Source organism: Sycon ciliatum, chromosome 12 (assembly GCF_964019385.1).
Source record: "Sycon ciliatum chromosome 12, ocSycCili1.1, whole genome shotgun sequence".
In the NCBI taxonomy this organism is placed as follows: Eukaryota; Metazoa; Porifera; class Calcarea; order Leucosolenida; family Sycettidae; genus Sycon; species Sycon ciliatum.
The window spans coordinates 12,477,200-12,489,446 of NC_088654.1; positions in this window are offsets into that span (position 1 = coordinate 12,477,200).

Here is a 12,247-nt window from a genome sequence, read left to right on the forward strand (position 1 = left end):
AGTGAGAACCTGAGAGCAAGCAATGATGGAGAGAGAGAGAGAGAGATAGAAGAGAGAGAGAGAAAGAGAGAGAGAGAGAGAGAGAGAGAGAGAGAGAGAGAGAGAGAGAGAGAGAGAGAGAGAGAGAGAGAGAGAGAGAGAGAGAGAGAGAGAGAGAGAGAGAGAGACAGAGAGAGAGAGAGAGAGAGAGAGAGAGAGAGAGAGAGAGAGAGAGAGAGAGAGAGAGAGAGAGAGAGAGAGAGAGAGAGAGAGAGAGAGAGAGAGAGAGAGAGAGAGAGAGAGAGAGAGAGAGAGAGAGAGAGAGAGAGAGGAGGGAGGGAGGGAGGGAGGGAGGGAGGGAGGGAGGGAGGGAGGGAGGGAGGGAGGGAGGGAGGGAGGGAGGGAGGGAGGGAGGGACGGAGGGAGGGAGGGACGGAGGGAGGGAGGGAGAGAGAGAGAGAGAGAGAGGAGAGAGAGAGAGAGAGAGAGAGAGAGAGAGAGAGAGAGAGAGAGAGAGAGAGAGAGAGAGAGAGAGAGAGAGAGAGAGAGAGAGAGAGAGAGAGAGAGAGAGAGAGAGAGAGAGTACTACAAAGATAAGTTCAGTGCCGCTACAGGAAATCCTAGACTCCAATGGGCAGTGCTGAATCAACTAACTGGAAGGAGAAAATCCCACCCCACACTGAAAGCCTCCCTCTCATCTTTGTCAGATACCCTAGGCAATATCGTCCATGATGAACACCGCGCTGCTCTTACGACCCCAGACACTCCGGCGGATGACTGTTTAGACAACTGCCTTCTCGAGTTCCAACCCGTTACAACAGCAGCAGTAACGAAGATTCTCGAACGATTGAATACCACGAAAGCATCTGGATCAGACGGCATACCAGCCTACATCTTGAAACACCATGCCGCCGAGCTGGCTAATTCCTTAACTTCCATCTTCAACCAGTCATTGTCTAGCGGAAAGGTACCGTCAGCCTACAAACTAGCGTCTGTGTGTCCAAAGAAAGGCGACCCCTACGACAGTTCCAACTATCGCCCAGTCTCGCTACTGCCCATTATCTCCAAAGTCTTGGAATCGCTAGTGCTCCAGCAGCTTCACGACCATCTGGAGGTCACACCCGGAGCAATTCCAAATGAACAGTTTGCATACAGGCGGAACCACAGTACTGAGGACCTTTTAACACTTGCCATCAATAACTGGCAGAGAAGCATGGATACCGGAGACGATACGGCCGTACTGCTGCTCGATATGAGCAAAGCCTTTGACCGCGTCCACCACCAAACTCTAATAGATGACCTTCACAATCTGAAGATCCGTGGAAATGCTCTTGAGTGGTTCAAGTCGTATCTGTCTCACCGACAGCAACGCGTAGAAGTGAACGGAACCACAAGTGACTGTAGAATCTGCACTAGGGGCGTCCCCCAGGGTTCCGTCCTAGGCCCTACCCTCTTCAGCATCTACACCTGACTTGTCCCCACTCTGCCATTGCGTTCCCAATGCCTTCTTTATGCAGACGACACCACCCTGTATGCCTCTGGAAAGTGTCCACGAATTCTCATGTCATACTTAGAAGAAGATCCTCACAGATTGCGGCCTGCTCCTGAACTCCAGCAAGAACCAAGTACTACTGATCCACAGTAGACGCTCACATCCTCCACCTAACCTGAGCATTGTCTGTGGTTCGACTGTTATTGCCTCGCCTGACGAAGTTAAAGGGGAAGTATACCCTAAAATCAAATTTTCACCAGTTGTAGTCTTCTGGGTGCTGAGTCGAATGGTCTTGGTCCGAGGAAGCTGCGACGCTCCCTTCCTACTTGAATCCCAATCGAACTCGCGCACTTCCACCGAAACTGGGTGACTGCGCCCTACTAGATGGGGATTTGTATGCAAAATGTCACTAAAAGCGCCATTTCGTTCTTATAAAAGCACGGATGACCGCGATTGGCCCATATGTTGTAGTCTTTTGGACGCTGAGTCGACTGGTTTTGGTCCGAAAAGGCTGCGATGCAGCGTTCCTCCTTTATTCCCAATCGAACATGGTTGAACAAGCGGTCACGTGCTCCTGGGTGCCCAAATCACCTGGTCACCGCGCCAGCAGGCGACAACTTTCACACCAAGGTTCAACTCGAGTTCAACTCGAGTGACAGGACTGCACCCAAAAAAGGTCAAACAGGCTAGTTAGTTGTACCCTGCAGGCACGGTGACCAGCTGACTGGTGTACGCAGGAGCACGTGACCACTTGTTCAACCATGTTCGATTGGGAATAAAGGAGGAACGCTGCATCGCAGCCTTTTCGGACCAAAACCAGTCGACTCAGCGTCCAAAAGACTACAACATATGGGCCAATCGCGGTCATCCGTGCTTTTATAAGAACGAAATGGCGCTTTTAGTGACATTTTGCATACAAATCCCCATCTAGTAGGGCGCAGTCACCCAGTTTCGGTGGAAGTGCGCGAGTTCGATTGGGATTCAAGTAGGAAGGGAGCGTCTCAGCTTCCTCGGACCAAGACCATTCGACTCAGCACCCCGAAGACTACAACTGGTGAAAATTTGATTTTAGGGTATACTTCCCCTTTAAGTATCTAGGACTGACTCTCGATTCAACTTTAATTAAGTTTCAGTGCCCACGTTAACTCCCTCAGGGAAGACATCGGAAAAAAACTAGGTGCTTTTCGGCGTGGAAGGAGGAACCTTGCTGTCCAGGCCAGAAGGCAGTTCTACTTGTCAGTAGTCCAGAGCAAGCTCGAGTACGCCAGCACTGCCTACGGCCACTGCCTCGCCGACAAAGTGAGAGATCAGCTGCTACGCATAAGTAAGAGAGCACTTAGATGCATATTTGAGGGAAGACATCGGAAAAAAACTAGGTGCTTTTCGGCGTGGAAGGAGGAACCTTGCTGTCCAGGCCACAAGGCAGTTCTACTTGTCAGTAGTCCAGAGCAAGCTCGAGTACGCCAGCACTGCCTACGTCCACTGCCTCGCCCCAATTCATTTCGCCAGGAACTTTTAACAATTTCATTCATCTTGGGCACCCTGTAAGAAGACCTTAGGGTCTGTTGGGAATGCCCAAGTAAAAATTTAATAATATTATTACAACAACAACATCACACATCATGTACAATGGGGCTGTTAAGTGTGACGTCACGGCCCCTTCGATACGCATAGCAACGGAGAGCACTGGGGACAAACAAAAGTCGCGTCCTCTGGATGGAACCAGTTGTCAAAGGCAACAGCATCTAAATGACTGGAGAGAGAGCAGTTTTTCTTTGCTTTTTCTTCAAGCGATTGTTGTCGCTCTTTACTCCTTGTTCTTTCCTCTACAAATCTCCTGTAGTCGTCGAGGGCCTTCATAATGGCTGTGAAATTGGCTGCCCACTGTAAAACTCCGTGTTTGAGAGTGCTTTGAAGATTCTTCGCGTCCTGATGGATCAAAGTACGAGCGCTCCCTGTGGATTCGATTATTATGTAGGTGAGTTGGTCAAGAAATCAGTGTCTTCTTTCTGTCTCTGCCCTCACGCTGGCACAATAATATCAGCCTCTATATCCATGACAGCTCGCACCTCCCGTAAACTGCATGACTTAGATATACTCTCGCCCTCCGTGGTGATTGAAGACCCATGGAAGAAGTTATTATGTTCAGAATGATGTCCTGAGAATATATTAAAATAAAATAATTCTAGGAAATTGTTACAGGGTATTTTGGAAGGATTGAGAGAGAGAGAGAGAGAGAGAGAGAGAGAGAGAGAGAGAGAGAGAGAGAGAGAGAGAGAGAGAGAGAGAGAGAGAGCACTGAAGTGTTTGTCTCACTGTAATTACTCCAGATTATTGAATGGTGTATGATCTACTCGATATTTTCCACAATGGTTTTTCCTGATTTGCGGGATCTCTTCTTTTGCTGTTTGCGTGTTTACCGGAAGTGACTGTCTGGCGTATCTGCACCAGATCCTGGGGACATGAAGTCAGAGGCAGGGTCGTCCAGTGATGCAACACTGCCGTTCTATGTGCAACGTCACCGCTAATTCCCCCGGCGAAAACACAAAAAGACAAACACGTCAAGAGACTACAGTATTGACCGTTCTGGTAATGAATCGCGACTGCTCGGACAGTCGATAATCAAAACACAGAGCACCAGCATGATGTTTTGATATTGGGAACCACACACCAGCTCAATTCTCAAGCCCAAAAATTGATGAATACAAAACACAGAGCGACGCAACAGCAACAAGAGATCATCCGGCAACCAAACCAACCTGGGTCTAATGCACTGAATAGTCCTGAAATACGCAGGCCACACAAAGCAGTGCAAGCACATACTGTTACAAGGTATATGCATTGCAGAACAAAGTGAAACCAAAGATACACAGGGTTATAGCCGCACACTCGTGCATGTGCTCGCTCAGCCCAAGAACACGCATGATAGAAATAATCCGGGGGAAACACGCTAGCACCGAAGTAAGCATCAAGACGTAAATAGTCATCACCACAAGCCCTAAGGCCGTCGGGGCGTCACAGAGCAAGTATGAACAAGTGAGCGCCATAAAAATCGATCGCGTGCAGCAGCGAGCAGGGACTGCACGTCAAGTGCAGTCCATGAAATAATATTATCAAGCCATGACATTCTGGGCCTGCCTCGGCAACGACCTCCAGCAACACAACCCTGAAGAACAGTCAATGACAAACAGCCGGAACGAACAATATGACCAAAAAATTGCAATTTCCTTTTACGAACAGAAACAATAAGTGGGACTTGTTTGTGAATACTATTTTTTTCCTCTCTAACAGACACATTTGTCCGTAAGTAGTGCAGCTCTGAAAGAGTAAAAAATTACATTGACATGTACATTGGTGTGCCGAGTAGTATCATCCTTGATTACCCATCCAACCAAGACGTTATCAGGTCCCAGACGCCGAGATCGCACGCCGAATGTGAAGTGCATCTAGCCTTGAGCCTGTTGCACAAGGCACACACATATGACAAAAATGACATCCACTCCGTTTATTTCCAGAGGCCAATCATAACAGAACACAGAAATGAAACCACGGGCTCAACAAAGTACATGTAAACGCAAAGGAAATTAGTTAAAATAATCCATGAAGTGCTATTTTAATTCCAGCGCTGACTGCAGTGTGGCGTCGTGGCCCGATACCCGCTGAGCATAGACACAAACTCCATTTGACAGGGGCAAGACATACTATTTTGGAATAAAGTCATAAAGTACAGCACTCTAATGACATAACGGACACCTCGTGCAAATGCGTGGTCTGTTCATCCGGCCAACTCGGCCACGCATGAGAGTGTGTGCATGTACGCGCGCGCGTGCACACACACCATGTGCTTGGTGTGTATGGCGTACCTGTTGCGGAGATATGAAGATGGAATCATCAGTATCATGATGTTACATGTACATGTACAGTGTATGTTTGAGTGTAAAAGTAAATTGTATTTTATTTAGTGTTGAAACGAGCGTATCTATAACAAACGAGCGATCAGTTCCACTAACGAGCGAGCTATCGAGTGAGCTAACGAGTTTCATTGAGACCATGGATACGCCATCCCAGAAGACATTCTACAGGAGCTACTAATGCAGAGCGTTTTTCACGCTCGATCTCGGCGATCTCCCTCGTCACGCCAATAAAATCCTCCGTGACACTGGCTACAGTCACAAGAGACGTCTCAGTAAGGTAATGAGCACGACAACACCGTCGAGATCAAGGACAAAGAGAAAACAAAACACTCACTGAAAACAGCAAAGAAGAAACGAAGAAATGTACACGATTCCTATTATTATGTTGCCACTGACAACTGGTTCGGTGGAGACGACGCTACTTTTGTTTGTCCCCAGTGGGATCGTTGCTATGCGTATCGAAGGAACTGTGACGTCATCACTTAACAGCCCCATGTACATGGCCTATGCTATGGCTGTCACCTGACAGCATGCCCCGAAGTGACAGACAGAGTCAGTACATCATTAGTGAGGTTTTGCATTCCGAATTTCGGTACAGCGTTCTTCGGTCATTTGTCGAACATCAAAATGTCGAATTTTCGCACCAACGTTTGTTTTGCAAGTCGAAAATGATGTGTTTTCATTTCGTGAGCCCCAGCATCAGCAACGTCCTGTCCCGTGCTCCTTTTCTTGCTGATTCCAACGAACTTTGATAGCCCAAAGAGTCGAGGGCCAAACCTGCCTCCTCAGTCGCCTCAGAAAAACCAACTGGCAACTCCATGGCCAAGTCAAATTTTATGCGTGTCGCCATAGTCTTTTCAGCCACACAGATGACGGTGAGGACACTCCAGGCGAAAGAGAGTCGACAGGCAGTGGAGAGGAGCAATCAGAGGTAGCTGACGATGCTATGTCGCCAAAGACGCCTGCCAAGCGAGGCCGAGATAAGAAACCTCTTTGAATAAATCACGCGCTAGCGCTCTTCTACAAGAAAATGCATCCGAAAAATATTTTCGGCAAAGTGAGCTTTTTCCGAACAAACACGCCGAATCTTCGTGTGCATTTTCGACCTCGCTCCCACGTGCCGAATCTTTTTGCCGAATTTCGGAATGCAAAACCTCTCTATTGTGTGTCATGTAAAACGGGGTTACAGTCTACTCCGTACTCGTCTACACGGCAACGCAGTTTCGATCCAGACAAATAACTCAGAATCACTAGTGGTCTGGAGTCTACTCCGTACTCGTCTACACGGCAACGCAGTTTCGATCCAGACAAATAACTCAGAATCACTACAGTCTACAGTCTACTCCGTACTCGTCTACACGGCAACGCAGTTTCGATCCAGACAAACAACTCAGAATCACTAGTGCAGTAGTGGTCTACAGTCTACTCCGTACTCGTCTACAGTTGACTACACGGCAACGCAGTTTCGATCCAGACAAATAACTCAGAATCGGCACCAAAATGATGATTTCGATGGAACCGAAACTACACTTCGAAAGCTCCCTGAGCCTCGACCTCGGCCTAAGCTACATGTACAGTCAAGTACTGATGTAGCTCGCCCACCCACACCAGTACTTGGCAGTAGTATAGCCACGAACAGGTGGCTAGTATATCAGTAGTATTCATGGTATATCAGTAGTCATGTTAGTATCACGGTAGTAACGAAAATCTACCACTACCATACCAGCGCATCAGTCACCATGACTGTACTAGACTGTAGACTAACTGTTTCGATCTCGCATTTATTTATTAGCGGCATGGTAGAGTATTCATGGCCAGGTGCGTGAGTCGGCTTGATGGGGGCCGCTTGAAGGTTCGAAAGTACACATCACTCACTCACTGCCGTTCATGCACCGACGTCCCGAGAATCAGACTGGCATGGTAAATAGCGGGAGAGGAGGGCAGCATCTCTCATTTCGCTGAGACTGACTCTCAGGAAACTGCTGAAGTGAAAGTTCTAACTCATCGTCAGCTAATAGCAACACTTCTGTCCAGACTGAAATCGATTTCCAGCACCATTCTTGAGCAGGTGGGATCAGAACCCCGCATGATCGACTGTACTCGTGCTGAAAACCATCCGTACCTACAGACTTGTAGGTAGTGCAGTCCGTGTAGTGTTCCTGTCCGCGGGCAACGATGACCAGCGGCTGCCAAAAGGAAATGAACGATCTGGCCACGGCCAACTTGCTGGATGGCCACTCGGCGATGCGCGGTGCGCACGTCAAGCGCCTGAGCGAGGTGCCGAGCGGGAAAGGCGACGATGCGTGGACACCGAGCCACGTGCAGGAGAGCAGCGCCGCGTACCGCCTGGTGCGGCGGCTGTTCGACGAGCGCATCGAACTGGCCCAGCACGGCTTCCGACTGGCACGCCTGGAGGAGACCACGCCGAAGCGGAGGCAGCGCGGAGCCTTCAAAGCCCACGCTGACCAGGCGGCTGAAAAGGAAAAGGCTGGCGGCGGTAGCTGTCCACTTGTGTTCATGTTCCACGGCACAAGTACGAAGAACCACGACAGCATACTCAGTAGCGGTTTCCAGGAGGAGAAGTTTGGCGGTGCGACGGACGAGGGGTACGTGGGCAGGGGAGTGTACATGACGCCCGACCCGGAGTACTCGATGGCGTTCATTGAAGCGTCACACGTGCACCGTTACCACTACACGAACCCCGTGCACACCGTTGGCTCGGAAGTGAAGCTGTTCGGCCTGGTCGTGTCGCCAGGCGTGTGCCAGTTCGTGACCGAGATGGCGTATGGCGCTGACATGCCCAGCGGCATTGAGTCGCGATGCGCCTGGGTGAACAAGTCGGCCAACCCGGTCGCCGGCAAGAACTCGCGCTTCGCCACCGAGCTGGTGGTGGCCAACCCGACGCGCGTCCTGCCGCGCTTCGTCCTGACCCTGGTCAAGGTTGCCAAGGAGATCGTGTGGCTGGACCCTAACATTGACGGCGAGGAGAATCGACGGTACGCGGCGCAGTTACACGGCGACGCCACCGCTCAGGGCCACCTATTCGCGACCAGCAACGAGACGAGCGCGCTGCGAATCCTGCGCCGCAAGAAGGACGGCGTGCGGCGTCGCGCCGTGACCGCGGGCACTGGGGGCGAGCATTTCGTGCGGCGTCTTCGCGAGGAGGCTAGGCTTGGGTGCGAGGTGCTCGTCTTCTGCGGCAACGTGGCCTATCACGGCAGCTGGGCGAAGAAGTTTGAGAATGTTCGCGTGACGTCCAGTGCGTCCGTCTTCAAAGAGTTTGCCAGATGGAGCGCGTGAGTTCTGGTTTAGCTTTAGCTACTCTTGCCCCGCCTCCACTGCTTCGGCTGCCAACGCTATGACTATGTATCCCTGTGCGTTTTGTCGGCGTGGTTTGTGGTTATCTGGTTAAAAAAAAACTCTCTTCACACAGCTGTCACAAGTACGGTGGAACCTGTCACGGCGACCACTCAGATAAGGTGACCCAGCACAAAAAGAGTTCACAAAAAAAACACCATGCACCTGTTCCATAACCCTGGATGAGTGGACCGCCTGTAAACGGTGACCACATTACTTTGCAAGGTCTTTTGAGCGGTCGACATGGACATGTTCCACTGTACTACACCAGGGGCGTACGCCGCTCGCCTCCAGGAGTGGTTCCCATGCCAACTGATGAACCAACATTCCACACAATTGTATCCCACGGAGTTTCTGCTTATTCTCCTCAGACTGGGTGAAATTTTCATCCACAAGCTGCTATACGATGTCATTGCTACGCATTTTTGATTTTAAAAGACTGAACTTTTCCCCGTTTTATGGATGTTTTGTTCAGCATGACGATTGCGTGCAGTCTTGAAAGCTGCCTAAGTTTCGAATCATCTGGAGCAAACATCACACAGGGCAAGCAGAGGCCACCATTGCACGCCGGTCAAAAGACTACCCAAGGTAACTCCTGTAACAAGGATAGTTGAAAGTGGCGCTGTTTGCCATCCATCTGGACACGCACAGGAAATGAAATCCTTCGCCTTCGGTGGCGCACAATGATTGTCGGTGACGCCGGAAATCTTTTCCGTGTCCGGCAAATGTCGGGGGACTGGATTCCACTGTGGACGTCGACTTTCAGAATATTCCTTCGAACACATATCCCTTCCAACACACTCCCATGTCACTGAAGTAACAACGGTCGCTCTACAGCTTCGCCGACGATTTCTTCCTCAGCGCTGCTCGATGCATGCAGCCTTCGCTTGCAAGTCAGGTGCGTCTCCATTCTCATCTATCTCTTGACCTTCGCCACTAGCACTGGCTACACGCTTTGCCTGCTGCTCAAAATAGCTCTGAATAGAGTGCTGGCCCTCTGGATGTCGATGCTTCATTTTTCTTTTCCACAAAGCGAAAGCATCGTCCAAAACACGACGAACTTCGTCAAAACAAACTGCAAAGGAAATTTGACTCTGAGATCGAGGAATCCGGCGATGTATCGATGTAGAGACTTTGTTGAACCCAGTCCAGTACACTGTGTCCCAGCACCGCTTTCACACCTGGGCTAGTCACAGTCCTCGGACCGTCACCATGGTCACTCGCGTCAGCATGGTCAGGCGCGGACTCCAGGCGCCATGCATGCACTTGCACGTGCACTGCGAGCGCTGGGCCTGAAAAGGCTGGATCCAAAAAAATTCTGTACCAATATCGAATTTTTTTTACTGGTTCCCGGGCATCCCGGGAACCGCCCTATGTACGCCCCTGTACACTGTAGGCAAGTCGCAGGAATTCATCGCAGGGGAACGTGTGCCAGCGCTCATGGGGCAATAACACAAGTGAGACGGAGTTGTATGGACTAACATGAAGCTATGCCCGCATTCGTGAAGTATTTGTTCTGTTTTCACCAGGGAGCCGTAAACTACCACATGGTATTTAGTAACTTTACGACTCCCTGGTTTCATTTGCAAGAGTGTGTGTTGACCCATGCGAACGCATGGCGCGTGCATGCCATGCAACAAGCCAGCGCCGATTCTTGTTGTGCTGTGCGTGGAACGGGCGTTCCGTTTTGCACTCTCGGTTTTGTGGCACTCCTGCTTTCTCATCACAGTATTGAGCTAGCGCACTCATTAACGCATGTACCCCCCCCCCCCCACACACACACCATCTCCTCTTCTACACGCTCTATGGAATATAACTGTACCAAGTAGATGTAATAGGAACTTCACTAGAAGCTATGCCTTACATCACACTGTCTTTTTTTCATTTTTTGCGCTTTCCCAAAACTATAGGACCGGTACTTAATGAACTTACTTCGTAGGCCACTGCTATTCATTAGAACACTGTTCCATTGTCAAGCTTAGAACCACGCATAAGAACGCTCCCCGGCCTCCACTGTGTCCTTTGCAGTATATCTCAGGCAAAATATTTGCCTTATACTAAAAGGGGCCGTCAGTAAATATCGATCTTTTTCACGAAGAGAAAAAGTTTCGTTTATGGGTAGGTGGGTGGAGGAAAGTTTCATTTTGAAAATTATTGATAGCTGAAAGATTAATCCATTCTAGGCTTTCTAGCTGTCAACTCAATAAAGTTTTCGTTGAAGGGAAGGGTGGGTGGGGGAGGGTAATAACTAAACGTTTTCGTCCACGGTGATAATTATCGATAAAGCCGGATGGCCCCTAATGAACTACGGTGAGAAAAACTCGACACAACCGCTTCGACAAGTGACCTGGTTTTTGGGTATATCATTGGAAAAAATAAGTACCGGCACAAGTACAAAATACATGTACACAATAACGTCGCCATATGTCAGCGCTTTTAAGGCATGGCCTTCTGTTTGAAACACCGCTGCTTTCCTGGCTATATATTATTAGATGCAAAATGACTCACCAACTACGCCATGCCATAAAAGTCAAAGTCCACACAGAAATTTCAATCTAAATCCACTTGTTCACCTTTCCTGCTGGGATGTAAGTTTTTCGTGTAGTACTTATTCCTGCTATTTTTGCAAAACATACTACAGGATTCACCAGAACAGCGCATTTGGTTGGGACTGCACCTGTTCTGGGTCGGCCAGAACATGTTCTGCTTGCTCTGGCCTCAAGGCCGGAGCAGACCGAGCAGTTTCACTTTTTCACAGTGAAACCTGGCGGGAACGGCGGTTTTGGTCCCAAATGATCACGTGCAAACGCTTTTGGGTTGGACTCGTCGTACCGTACACAGTGACCATGGTGACCCATACACATTTTGAAGAGCACACCAAGCTTGGCGTATTTTTCACAAAAATGTGCTCTGTTTCTGGAGTACCGTTTGGTTGGCATGAGGCTGCCAGCCATGTGCACCAGCTGTTCGATCCTGTACATGTTCTAGATCGTACCAACCAAACGCACCCTAACTCATTACTGTAAAAGCAGAAATTTTCGGTGGTGTAATTTTTCGGTATTCTCCAAAATCGTCGGTTCGGTGGAGGGAAATTTTCGGTAAAACCTGTTTTCCAGGTATGTGTACTAGTACATTGTACTGCATGTATACAGTATCGGTTGTACTGAAATTTTCGGTGCGTTTTATTTTCGGTAAAAATTGTCGGCACCGAAAATAGAACACCACCGAAAAGTTCTGCTTTTACAGTATGTTTGTTGGGAACAAACTGTTCCCAAGAGTGTGCAGCTCAGGCGACAACTCACATCCTGTGTTCCCAGTACGATTTGCACTGCGCACAACCCGGAAGGCAAGCGTGCGCGCAATCCGAATAACGTTATCTCCCTTGATCATAATGCTGATGATGACTTGCACAAAAAACCCGAGTGGGTTTCTGTCAGGAGTGCTATTTGCTAGTACTTGTAAGTTGTTACGCCAACTTACTGCTCCCATGACCGCTAAAGATGAA